This window comes from Acomys russatus, chromosome 17 (genome assembly GCF_903995435.1).
Source record: "Acomys russatus chromosome 17, mAcoRus1.1, whole genome shotgun sequence".
NCBI lineage: Eukaryota > Metazoa > Chordata > Mammalia > Rodentia > Muridae > Acomys > Acomys russatus.
In genome coordinates this window covers 25,981,817-25,993,908 of record NC_067153.1, presented here as the reverse complement: position 1 = coordinate 25,993,908, position 12,092 = coordinate 25,981,817, and the positions used below count along the sequence as shown (strand labels likewise).

At 48.8% G+C, this 12,092-nt stretch overlaps 1 long non-coding RNA gene across 1 annotated transcript in view; it reads left to right on the top strand.

Moving 5' to 3' along the window:
- Window positions 1–12,092, top strand: part of LOC127201238 (uncharacterized) — a 133,067-nt gene that overhangs the window by 70,062 nt on the left and 50,913 nt on the right. The window contains exon 2 of the long non-coding RNA XR_007832185.1: window positions 4,205–4,279. This is a non-coding gene — a long non-coding RNA (uncharacterized LOC127201238). The remainder of the gene's footprint in view (window positions 1–4,204; window positions 4,280–12,092) is intronic.

The window sequence follows — 12,092 nt, the reverse complement described above, 5'->3', positions numbered from 1 at the left end:
TTTATGCCCCTCCCTGGTGCTCAGAACAGCACGTGCTGGACTGTGCTTGACAACTTTGAAGGGAAGTACTTCCTCTCTCTTTCACTGAGGATGTGTGTGTGTGTTCATGTTTCTGCAAGTGTACATATGCATGTGTGTATGCATATGTCCATGGAGGCCAAAAGTCAACCTCTGGTATAGGCCAAATAGCAGTGTCTGTCTCGTTTTTGTTTTATTTCTAAGACAGGTAGGTCTCTTACGGGTGCTCACTGGGTAAGCTAAGATAGCTGGCTGGTGAGCCCCAAGAATCCTCCTGTAGCCATCACCCCAATGCTAGAATTACAAGCATGCACACCGTTATGATGGCTACCCACGTCCCTTTTTTTTCCTATAGCATACATATGTGGTGTGTGTAGTCGGGTCCCACGTTTGTAGGTGCACATGTACACATGCATACGGGTGTGTGTCTGTATGTGGAGGCCTCAGGTTAATTATCAGTAATCTTTCCACCTTACTCACTGAGGCAGGTCATATCCAGAGCTGCAATACCACTTACCCTAGGGACCCTGTCTCCACCTTCTAAGGCAGGAATCACAGACAAGCCTCCATGAGCAGCCAGCATCTGCTTGCATTCTAGGGATCTCAACTCTGGTCCTCTCGCTTCCTAGAGAAACACTTTATCAATGTGATCATCTCCCCAGCTGGTGGCTTTTTGCGTAAGGGCAAGGGCTGGAACTCATGGCCTCATGCTTGCATGGCAGGCATCTTACCAAGAGATCTGTCCCCCCACCCCACTCCCAGCTCCAAGGCAAATAGCTTCAAATAAATGCAAATCAGCTCTAGAGTAGAACGGTTCTCATAAATGTTCAGAATGCCAAGCCACTCTCATGAATCCCAGGGTGGGTCTTCACCTAGCCACAGCCCTCCTCTAGGGGATCTTAGTTGAGGAAGACACCTAGGTTTGATGGGAGAAATAGCACAGTAGTATTCCAGAAACTTCAGGCAGAGTCAAGGTTGAAGTGACAGTTACAGGGGAAGAGGGGAGGATTATTCAGTCAGACCTAAGTAGTTTAGCTAATCTCTCTCAGACTCAACCTGCCATCCATAAGGTGAGTACATGCATAACTCTTCATTAGGGTGGTAGAGAAGAGAGAAAGCATAAGCACACATGCACACTGTTATGCATGGCTTCCCATGTCCCTTTTTTCCTATAGTGTATGTATGTGGTGTATGTAGCCACCGGCGTGGCAGGTGGCACTCTCGCTAGTGGGGAGCTCTGGAATTGAAGGCTGGTGTTAGTGACCGAGGTGGGGTATCAACCTGGGACAGGCAATTGAGTCCACGCTTGCAGTTCGGGGTGTGATATAACCAAGCTGATGCTCCACAGAAGCAGCGCGTACCTTTTAATCTTCTTCAACTCCCTCTCCTAGTTCTAGTCTATGTGCATCCAGCTTGTATCAAAGCGACTCACAAAACCAGCCAGTGCAGCATGGCTGCCTGTGTGCCCTGGAGGAGCATGTTAATACCCAGAGAGGGTCCTGAACCCAATCACTCACAGGTGCTGTGCCTGGCTTACATGAACTCTGGTGCCCCCAGTTTGATTACTTCCCCTTGATAGGGATGCCCGGCAGCACGCAGAGGAAGGGGAAACAGGCTATCAAGATGAGACCTGATAGGCTGTCGTCATATGGTGAGAGAGGAGGTCCCCTTCTGTCAGAGGTCTAGGGGAGGAGAATAGGGTGGAAGAGGGAGGGAGGATAGAAACGGGAAGATACAAGCAAGGATATATATATATATATATATATATATATATATATATATATACTATATATATAACATTCTGGATGTAATCTGAATAAATGATAAAAATTTAAATTTAAAAAATCAAGGATGCAAACTGGCTACTTGAGATTGAGAAAGGTAACAGCTGTGAGGCCTATGTGGACTGTGGCTATCTTTGCCTTCATCCATGGATCCCATGGGGACCCACCTTTAATGAGAGCTTGGAATAAAAACATGGAGTATGATATCACTAACCAAGAGCACACACACACACACAAAAAAAAAAAAACTATGTGAGACATTCCTTCCCCCATTCCTACACTCACAGAACCCCAAGGAAGAGGGAGAAGAAGGATTGTAGGGACTAGAGGGGTTGAGGACACCACAAGGACACAACTGACAGAATTGACTAAGCAGGGCTCACAGAGAATGAAGGGACAATCATGGAGCCCACATGGGTCTGCGCCAGGTCCTCTGCATATATGTTGTGCTTGGTTAGCTCAGTGTTCTTGGGACTCCTAACAGTCAGGGTGCGACTGTCTCTGACTCTTTTGCCTGCTCTTGGGACCCTTTTCCTCCTACTGGGTTGCCTTGTCCACCCTTGATATGAGGGTTTGTATCTAGTCTTATTGTATCATGTTGTGTCTTATTTGGTTGTTGTCCCTAGGAGGCCTGCTCTTTTCTGAAGGGAAATGCAGGAGCTGTGAATCTTGGGGAGAGGGCAGGTGTGGGGGAGAGAACTGAGAGGAGTGGAAGGAGTAGAGTTTTCAGTCAAAATAGACTTACTGTATGAAAAGAGAATAAATGAACTACATGTGACATCCCTTCCCCGAGCCTCTGCTCATACACCTACACTTGGAATCAGAGAATAGCAACCCTCACCTGTCTGACATAGCACCTTCCCCCAAGTGTCACTGTCTGGTCTCCTTGGGGGAGAGGAAGGCCTCTTTGCCCAGATAAGTCATGCTGTGACCCTAGGGTGAGAGGTCTGATCTCGTTGGAATCAGAATTAATTAGGCACTGCCATTCCATGCAGAAGTTTGGTCGAGGACCTGGGAATTTTAACATAACTGAGAAAGGGATAGGCCCTCCCCCCCCAGTCTCAGGGAGTTCTGCAATACCATCCCTGGCCTGAGATCACCCCCATTTCAGCAGACTGCTCTTCCCTAGGCCACTCTTGCTAAGTATGGCCTACCTGGCCCTCACAGTCTTATTTCACTCCCCACCTCCACCCCACCCCCAGACCGTGTGGTAGAAAGGAACACGTTTCCAGAAGCAAAAGGAAATAGCTTGAATCCACTCTACCACTTAGCGGCTCGATTGCCATGGCAGCCAACTGTCGCTTTCACGAGCCCATTTCCTCACCTGGACATATGGTCAGACTTCTTCCCATGACTGAGAGACGAATAAAGCACGGCTCACAGCCTGTGCCCAGGAGTTACCTGTGACTCTGGTTAAAATGCAGGTTCTGAATCCACTGCTCTGAGCCTGTCTTCCCAACAAGGCTCACATGGTGTGCTTTTGCTCTTTGCTCTTCAAAGGAATGCTTCTGAGCAGCGAGAATCCTGTTCAGGTGTGTCAAGAGCAAGTGTGGGGAATGTGGTGAAGATAACACTAACTGCAAAGCTGATGATTGTCTTTACGTGGATCAAAAGCTATCCCTGTGAGAACAGAGAAACTTCAGTTCACCTAAGGAAAAATAATAAAATAAAATAAATGAAAATAAAAGGCAAGTTTTGTTTTGAGGGTCGTAGACAATAGGGATGCAAAGGAAGAAAATTCCATCATCATAAGCAGCCCCTCCTGTGTTCACAAGGTGCCGCAGTGGCTGGCTACAGAACCCTAGGGCCCAGGCCTCAGCTCACCATGCTGGGACCACACCGGCAGGCAGATCGGGGCACATTCCATCTTCTGCCAGCTACAGCTCTCCAGAGGGATTCTCAAAGCACAAAGGGTGTGTTTGGCAGGAGTCTCTCTGTTCACTTTGGGGCCTTTTGCTTTAAGGACTGCCTTATCTTTTCTGCTTGAGGCCTGAGCACTGAGCTTCGCCTTTGCTGGTACCATAAGGGGGGCCTGCACAGCCCACAGCTGGTGACAGGCAGGGGTGATTTGATGGGATACTGGGTGAAGTAAGAGAAGACCAAACCCCCTTTCATATTCAAGCCATCTGCCTTTGGTTTCACCCTCCTGAAAAATTTTTCATTGCTATAAGCTGCTGACTCATCCAGGGTTAGGGTCTTTTTTCCCCCCTTATCTTTCTCTGGCTCAGAATTGTCACAAAGCCTAGAGATTGTGACGCTGCTTTGACGAGCACCTGGGTCCTGATAGGGCTTCATTTTTACCCTCCATCCCAGTTTCCTAGGAGTTCAGAGCTGCTGGGAATGCGAGCGTGATACTCGGCTGCTCTACCCTGCTTCTCATGCAGAGTTTCTCTTCTTTTCAGGTCTCCATGCACTTGGCTGCTCTAGGAATCCTGCTGCAAGATTCCCAGGATGTAAGGGACGTACAGCAGACACTGGTGAGTGATACCATGTTTGACTGTGGTCGCACATGACCCAGGTTGATGTCAAGAAAGGGTAGGAGCTGCTTGGGCAAGGCAACCCTGCGACTGCATTTCCATCCAAGGGCACCTGGACACAGGCGCAGAGCCAAGCTTCCAGGTGTAGGCCTCACAGAAGCTGCTGGCTTCCTGCCAGAGCTTCCCTGGAAGCCATGAGCCTGCAGGTGGCTGCCTCTCCCCTCTCTGCACAGAGGACAGCAACTCGGGCTGCCAGATCATGTTTCTAGAGTTCTGTTCAGAGTGTGTACCACCTAGCTTAGCCAGTAAGCTCTTGCACAGCCAGCATGTCAGAGGGATGAGGGGGTGATGGGAGGCGGAGGAGGCACGCTGTTGATGGCTTTGAGCTAAGCAAAACTCCCTGGCAATAGATATGCACAAATGCAGTGGAAAACACTGGGTCAATAATGAGTTCCCTGTCCGTGGCAGAATTCAAGGCGAGGCTAGACAAATGTCCATAGGAAACACTGAAGTGAGACACGTTGATAAAGCGGTGTTCTCCACGCTCTTCTGTGATAACCTAGAACCATTAAAGGGCAGGATGTAAGAAGACAGGGAGGGCTGAGGAGAAGACTGGAGGAGGGCATCAGCAGCAATGCACCAACTTAGGGTGGCCACGGCCGAGACCTTGGGCCTCTCCTGTGCCCCAGTGTCACCAGCTGATGTCGTGTAGCCCACAGGCCTATCTGTAATCCCAAACCCCTGGTGTATGTGATAGCTGATGAGTATACAAAGCATGGCGGGAGGTTTTCTAGGGGATATCTCAGCAGGAGGCATAAGTGGGTAAGGACCAAGTAGTTAGATGGCATAGAATATGAAGTAGGTTTTACCCAGAATCTTGGGTCCTGTGGCAGGGGCCCCGCGTACTCAAGTGACGAAACCCCTACCTGCTGGACAGGAGAAAAACTGGGCTCTGGACCCAAATGAGGACATTAGGCAGGGTGCAGAGCAGAGCATGAGTGACCAGATGCTGTGCCCTCAGGATAGTCGTGGGTAGCATTTCCCAGGCCCTATGGCACAAACGGCGGCAAGGCCCAAGGATGGCTCTTTTCCTGCCTTGGAAACTGCTGGCCTTGATGAAGAGCAAGCTTGACAGTGGTTTACACAGAGTGTGTGTTCAGCTGAGTCCTGGACAGAAACAGGAGAGGACAAAAATGGAAGGCAAAGGAAAAAGGCGAGCCATGACGTTATAGCATCCTTAAGAGTCTTAAAGCTGAAGCTGAGCTGTGAGGGTAACTGTGTCCTTGCATGCATAGGCCCTGACACATAGTAGGTGCTCAGCAAATGGCGGCCAAGTAAAGTAGCAAAGAGGGAATTCAGGGAGAGAGTGTCTGTGCTGAAGGGTGGGGGCCCTACCCTAGACTGCTAGCGCCAAGCCCTGGCTCTCCACTAGCTTTGTGGCCTTGGGCAAGTGGCTGGTCTCTCTGAGCTTCAGTCTCCCGGTCTGATAAATGGGGGCAGGGACAAACCTTACCGTGTGGTCACAAGGAGTCAGTGATCAGTATAAAGCTGCCTGTCCCTGTGCCAGGCCACAGCAGGGCTGTGACATCACTGTCACCCTCATTCAGAGTATCCTGTGGGCCAGAGGTAAAGCAGGGTCTGTGGTCAGCAGCTCTGCCGTAGCTGCACTATGGAACAAGGATAGAGTTACTGGCTTCATGCTCATTCTCCAAAATGGAGATGCTGGGAGTGGTCTACTGGGTGTGCATCTTTCCTTCTGGTTCCTTCCTGTGGTCCTTCCCGTCTCTCTGATCCTGCTCCAAAGTCAGTTCCCAGCTGCAGTCCCCAGGGAAGCATGGTGAGGCTCGCTGCCCAATTCCCCCTCCTCCCTCTTACCATCTTGATTGGGTTCATGTTCTCTGCCAGTTAAAGAATTAAAAGTCAGGGGGAGACGGGGAGGGAAATCTTAAACACATCAGGTAGCAGCAAAGGAAATCTCAGGCACAACAGGACAACAGGCAGAATCATCCAGTGAAGGTTTAACAGCGGGGAGGTGGGGGGGGGAGGGGAGCACACAGAGAAAAGACTAGACTCGGAAGCCAGAAATTAGTCTCTCTTTAAGAGCTGGGCATTTTAACAGTCTTTGGGGGGAGGATTTTTCTCCCCCCTCCTCCTCCTCCTCCTCCTCCTCCTCCTCCTTCTTCTTCTTCTTCTCTCTCTCTCTCTCTCTCTCTCTCTCTCTCTCTCTCTCTCTCTCTCTCCTCTTTTCTTCCCTCCTCTGTCTCTCTACGTCTCTTTCTCTGTCTCTGGATACCTTCAACCCACTTTTTCTGAGTAGAAGAAGAAAAGCCTTGTGAATATATCTCCTTTTATTTTGCTTTCTTTTTTCCTGTATTTCCTCCTATGGTGGTATGGCAGGGGCCAATAATGTCTCTTCATGTGTGGAATGTGAGCTAAAAATGTATGTGTGTGTTTATAAAAAAGTATTGCAAAACAAAAACCGAAATATTGTTATTCTATGGGACTTATATATTAGTACATTTTCAGTTGCTATGAGGAAAAAATCAGAGTCTGAATAACATATAAAGATAAGAGGTTAATTGAGCACACAGTTTTAGAGAGACTAGAAGTCCAAGATCGATCGCCTAACTCATTTGGCCTCTTGAGGGCAAAAGCATATGTGGAAAAGACATATGGCAAGACAGGAAGGCAGAGATGAGAGAGTCGCCTTATTATGTCACCTTATCTTGCTAGGATTTTAGAGGCCCTACAAGAACTGCATTAATCTCTTCTGAGGGTGGCACTCCCAATGACCTAATCACCTTCCACTAAGCCACGCCTCTTAAAAGTCCTGCCTTGTCATCATCACAACCCTGGGGAGCAACCTTCTAACACATGGCTATTTGATGGACACCCTCACATACCAGAGAATGGTATATGAGCACCACGTGGCCCCTTCCAAGAAGAACATACTATCCTCAGGGAAAAAAAGCTGAGCAGTGGTCAGGACCAATTGGCCACCTCCAACTATGAGCACACCTTGAAATCATCCTTCTGTGGTGTCTTCGATGACCTTTGCAGCCAGGGCTGTGCTGCCGATAGCAGTAGCAGGCCAGCAGCAGGAAATTGGGAGGGTTGGGATTTGAAGGACATTTTCTGTAATCTCTCACTTGTCCCTACATCTACGTCCAGCACAGCTGTCCTCGGATGTAAATGGAAGTACAGGTTTGAGGGAGCAGGTCACTCCTCACAGTGCTCAGGGCCAGGAGCTGACCCAGGCAGCCCAGTTCTAAGCTTCTTTACTTTGCTCCCTCTGTTGCTGCCACTAGCTCTCCCTGTGTGGAAAAGAAGTCATGCACCCCACCCTCTGGTTGACTTTCCTGGCTCTTCCGCACCCCTCTTCCCCTCCCCCTTCCGACTTTCTGGCAAAACTCTTTCCCACTGGAAAAGGGCAAATGAAAAACAGAAGATCTGTCAGAAACAGCTCTGCCATAAACAGCGAGAATTTATATTCCTGCATTCATTCATTTGTTCGTCTGTCCATCCAGCAGGCACAAGGACCTCACGAGAGTCTCCATCTTTGGCACTGACAGCTGCAAACTCTAAGTCCCTGGGTCCTCCAGAGTCATTGTCACGGGGTAGCTCAAAGGGCTGTTCACTACATAGTGTAAAGCACTTGATTAATATGCTGCAATTTGGGCAGTGCTAGGCTGTTCCAGCACACTCCCCCCACCCAACCAATTCTGTTACCATGACGACATTATTTTAACAAACATCTCTTTAATATTTAATGAAAATTACACTCTGACAGGCGAGTAGAACAACTGCACTACAGAGGGCTTAGAGGGATCCTTGAGGACAACTTTGCACAAAGCCATCAGTCCCCTCATCCCTGAATGCTGTTTGTCACCAGAAAACGCGGGTGCTCTGGGGCCAGGAGTCACTGTGATGCCAGGCATGGGTTGTGCATGGCAATTGAAGGTTGTCTCCTTTTAAAATGCAGAATGTCACAACATCTTTATGAGAACAGGGTAGCATGATAGTATTATTAAATACTGCTTTCTCCACCAAGCTGCTCAATGCCCAGTGCCACCCCCCCCCTCGCCCCAGCTCATCTGAGGCTGCTGAGAGCCTTGTCTGCTTCCTGTGTCTTGAGTCAAGCTGAATTGTAAGAAAGCATGTGCCGAGCCCAGAGTGTGCACGCCAGGCTGAGAAAGCAGCCTGTGCCTCCTCGTCAAAGCGCCATCTGTCCAACCCAGTTGATTCAGTAGCAGCAGGTGCTGGAATTAAGCAATCCGGGCCCTGCCTCAAAGGGGCGTGGCAAGAGAGAAAAAGACCACCCTCTGGACACCCCCGTCACTGCATTAATCTAAGTGCCAGGCAAAAATTCATTAGCCTCTAATGATCAGCTATGAGAAAAACGGATGAGTAAGTAAAGTAGAGAGAACATTATGGTGGTCTCATAGCTATATGTTCTTGGGTGACTTGTTTAAAGTCTCTGTACCTCAGTTTTCTCATCCATAAATTGGGAATATAGCACTATCTTCACTAAGAGTTGCCATGAGGTTCAAAATGCAACAAATACATGAGAAGACCCAGGTTGGGGAGGGGAGTATTTAAAACAGTGGGACATGCCACGCATGAAATCTACAGTAGCTAGAACTTCTTTTTTTTTTTCAACCCCCCCCCCCCACTGAGAACTTATTTTTCCATATTACCGAGTGTACCATTACAGGAACTAACATGTACCAAATACTTACTCTCCTCCAACCCCAAGGCTGACGATCTTATTGAAAGTTCACAGGCAAGCCTGTAAGACCAGATCATCATCATTGTCCTCACTCGGCAAATGAGGAAACTGAGGTGACATAGAGACACAGGGCCTCTAGATGAGGTCTTGAGAACTGCCGAGGTAAGTGGCCATAGATGCCACGGAAGCCATGCTTGTCCACGGACAGGGTGGGACTGGAGCGTCGGATGAGCGATCATAAGGAGGAAGGAGGCTGCGGCAGACATGAGCTGCATCTGAAGGAGAAAGCACGGTCTGGTTCAACTGTTGAAGAGGCAGATTCTTGGCACTAGGAGGAAGCTTGTCTTAAACAAATATGACCTGTTTATTTGGAGTATACATTGGGTTTTTATTAAAATAAATGGATTGGGAGAGGGAACGGGAGACAGAAGGGAAGGCATAAACTTGTAGTTTTCTATTTCCTCCTCTCAGAATTTCATTAAGTGAAACACCGTAAGAATTTCTATATGAGCAGTGTGTGTGTGTGTGTGTGTGTGTGTGTGTGTGTGTGTGTGAGAGAGAGGGGGGGGGTAGAGAACAGCTCTTGCCAGTTGTATCCCTGAGCAAAGACAAAAGCAGTGAAATTGTGTAACAAAATTACAGGCAAAGTCATAAAGGTATAGCATGCTCCAATTTTCAATATCCCTCCTCTGGCTATTTCGATTATTTATTACTATGGTACTGCTTTGTAACAAGACCCCAAAACCTCATTGGAGGACAGTAGGACATGTTTAGTCACTTCCCAGATCTGAAGGGTACAATCAATGGCCTCTCTGGACACACACACATACACACACACACACATTGCCCATACAGACATTCTTGGTGGTATTTCACTCAAGATGGCTTCCACATTTGAGGTCAGCTTAGGGGTTTGCAGACTTGGCATTCCATTGACTGTGTGCTACTTGACCTAAGGTAACCTCAACTGGGATGACAGATGACAAAGTTGTATAAGTCATTCACCCTGCACAGGCTTACCACGGCATGACCTCATGGCAGTGACAGTGGAGTAGGGGTACAAAGAGAAGGTGACAGGGCTTGTAGAAGCCTTGGTTGATGTCACTAACCAACATCCACCCTCCCAAAGCCAGTCACAAAGCAGAGTCACAGTGACAGAGCTCCACTGAGCTATGTCACAGAGCATAAGTACAGGAAAGGGTAATGGCTGAGCTATCACCCCAGCTCTAGGGTGGTCACTCTACTTTCAGAAGGAAGAGCCCAAGGCTCAGGTCAGTGTGTGGCTCCCAGAGGTCCCACTGTGGTAGGGCTGGGATGTGGACGCAAGCTGGCTGGCTGGTCCAAAGCTAGTACATTTTCCAACTTCTGCTCAGTAGGAACACTCCCAGAAAAGGAACTAGAATATAATTGCGGTTGTCCCATTGAAACTAGAGATCCAGCTGCCCCTAAGGAAGAGCATGACTCTTAGAAGGCTGGCCATAGGAACCATGCTACAGCCGGGTATGGTGACACTCACCTTTAATCCCAGCACTCGCGAGACGATCCCAGCACTCAGAAGGCAGAGGCAGGTGGATCTCTGTGAGTTTGAGGCCAGTCTAGTCTATAAAGTAAGTCCAGGACAAGAGAAACCCTGTCTCAAAAAAAAAAAAGGAACCATGCCATAGCCCTGGGCACATGCAAACCCAATGCTGTCTGCCATCTGGTCTTCAGGCTGTGGAAATTCAAGCTAGGAAGTCCCCTGTACCTCCAAGAAACTGACAAGAGGGGAGGCAGCCCCGTGCACAATTTCCGTACCATGAACTTGAGTGACTCCGAGTGATTGTTCATCTTCATTGTCAACATCACCTAAGAGATACAGTGCATGCGTGACTGTGAGGATCTTCCTGGAAAGATTCATCCACAAAGGAAAGGCCAATCCTGAGTGTAGACAGCACCATTCTTCCATGGGCTAGGGTCCCAGACTGGAGAGAAAGCAGAAAGCAAGCCAAGCACCAGCCTCCATGCCTCCCCACCTTTAGCTGGAAAGCAGACTGCTCGTGAGGGTAGCACATTCTCACTGCAGGCCCCACACCATGATGGACATTGTCCCCTCAAACTCTGAGCAGAGCTACGTCACTGAGAGATGTCAGAGAGCTGTGGCATCCTCTAAGTCATCACACTTGAATTGACACCTAGTGACCAACTTGACCGAGGTCCTCCCATGCAGGTATGACGTTGCTGACAGAACATTTTTGCCTGGGTTAAAAAAAAAGGAGGGGAGGAGTGAAAGGAGCCCGGCTGGAGTGATCAGCCTCCACTCTCAGCACAGCGAGCCTGTCCACAGACCCTGTCCACAGAGCCTTTTAAGCACCTTGACATTGCAACCTCTTCTCTTGAGGAGGGAGAACATGGCAGAGATGCATTTCCAGTTGTACAGAAAGAAAACCGAGGCCAGGGGAGTTAGGTTTTGGTAGCCCACCCCTAGAGGAGACAAATGTGAAGGCTGACACCCAACTAATCAGAATCAGGCATCCTTCTGTGTCCCACTAGTTTCTACCCATAAGGCCTAAGCAACTCTGTCACTTCTCTGTGTCCACTTGCTCCTCTGTAGAGTGGGTGACCCCACTTACATCTGAGAGCTCAGTGAGACTTTGACGCATTAATCGACAGCAAGCACTGGCAACAGCACCTAGATGAACCTGGGGCACAGCACCGGCCTGGCGTTGCTGTTGCACGCTGAGGCACAAATGGGAATGGAACAGTTCGATAGACGTCATCTGTGGCATGGGGCAGAACCATCCATTCAAGGTGTATCATGTGACAGGAAGGGGGGGAGTCCTGTGGGATCGGTCACTTGTCTAAGGTCAGTAAGAGGCAGTAAGGAGACTAGAAACCAGCTCTCCCAACCCTGACTCTCCTGAGAAGGGGCTCTGTCCCAGCATAGGCCACTCTATGCTTCTCCCTGATTAAAATGTCTTTGTGTTCATTTGTCCAGTGGACACCCACACCTCCTTACCACTTTAAGCTCCTAAGTGAAATTATGCTATGTACAGACCTATATTAGCCATGCAAGAAGGATGCAGTGTGCATCCAAGAGCAAACACT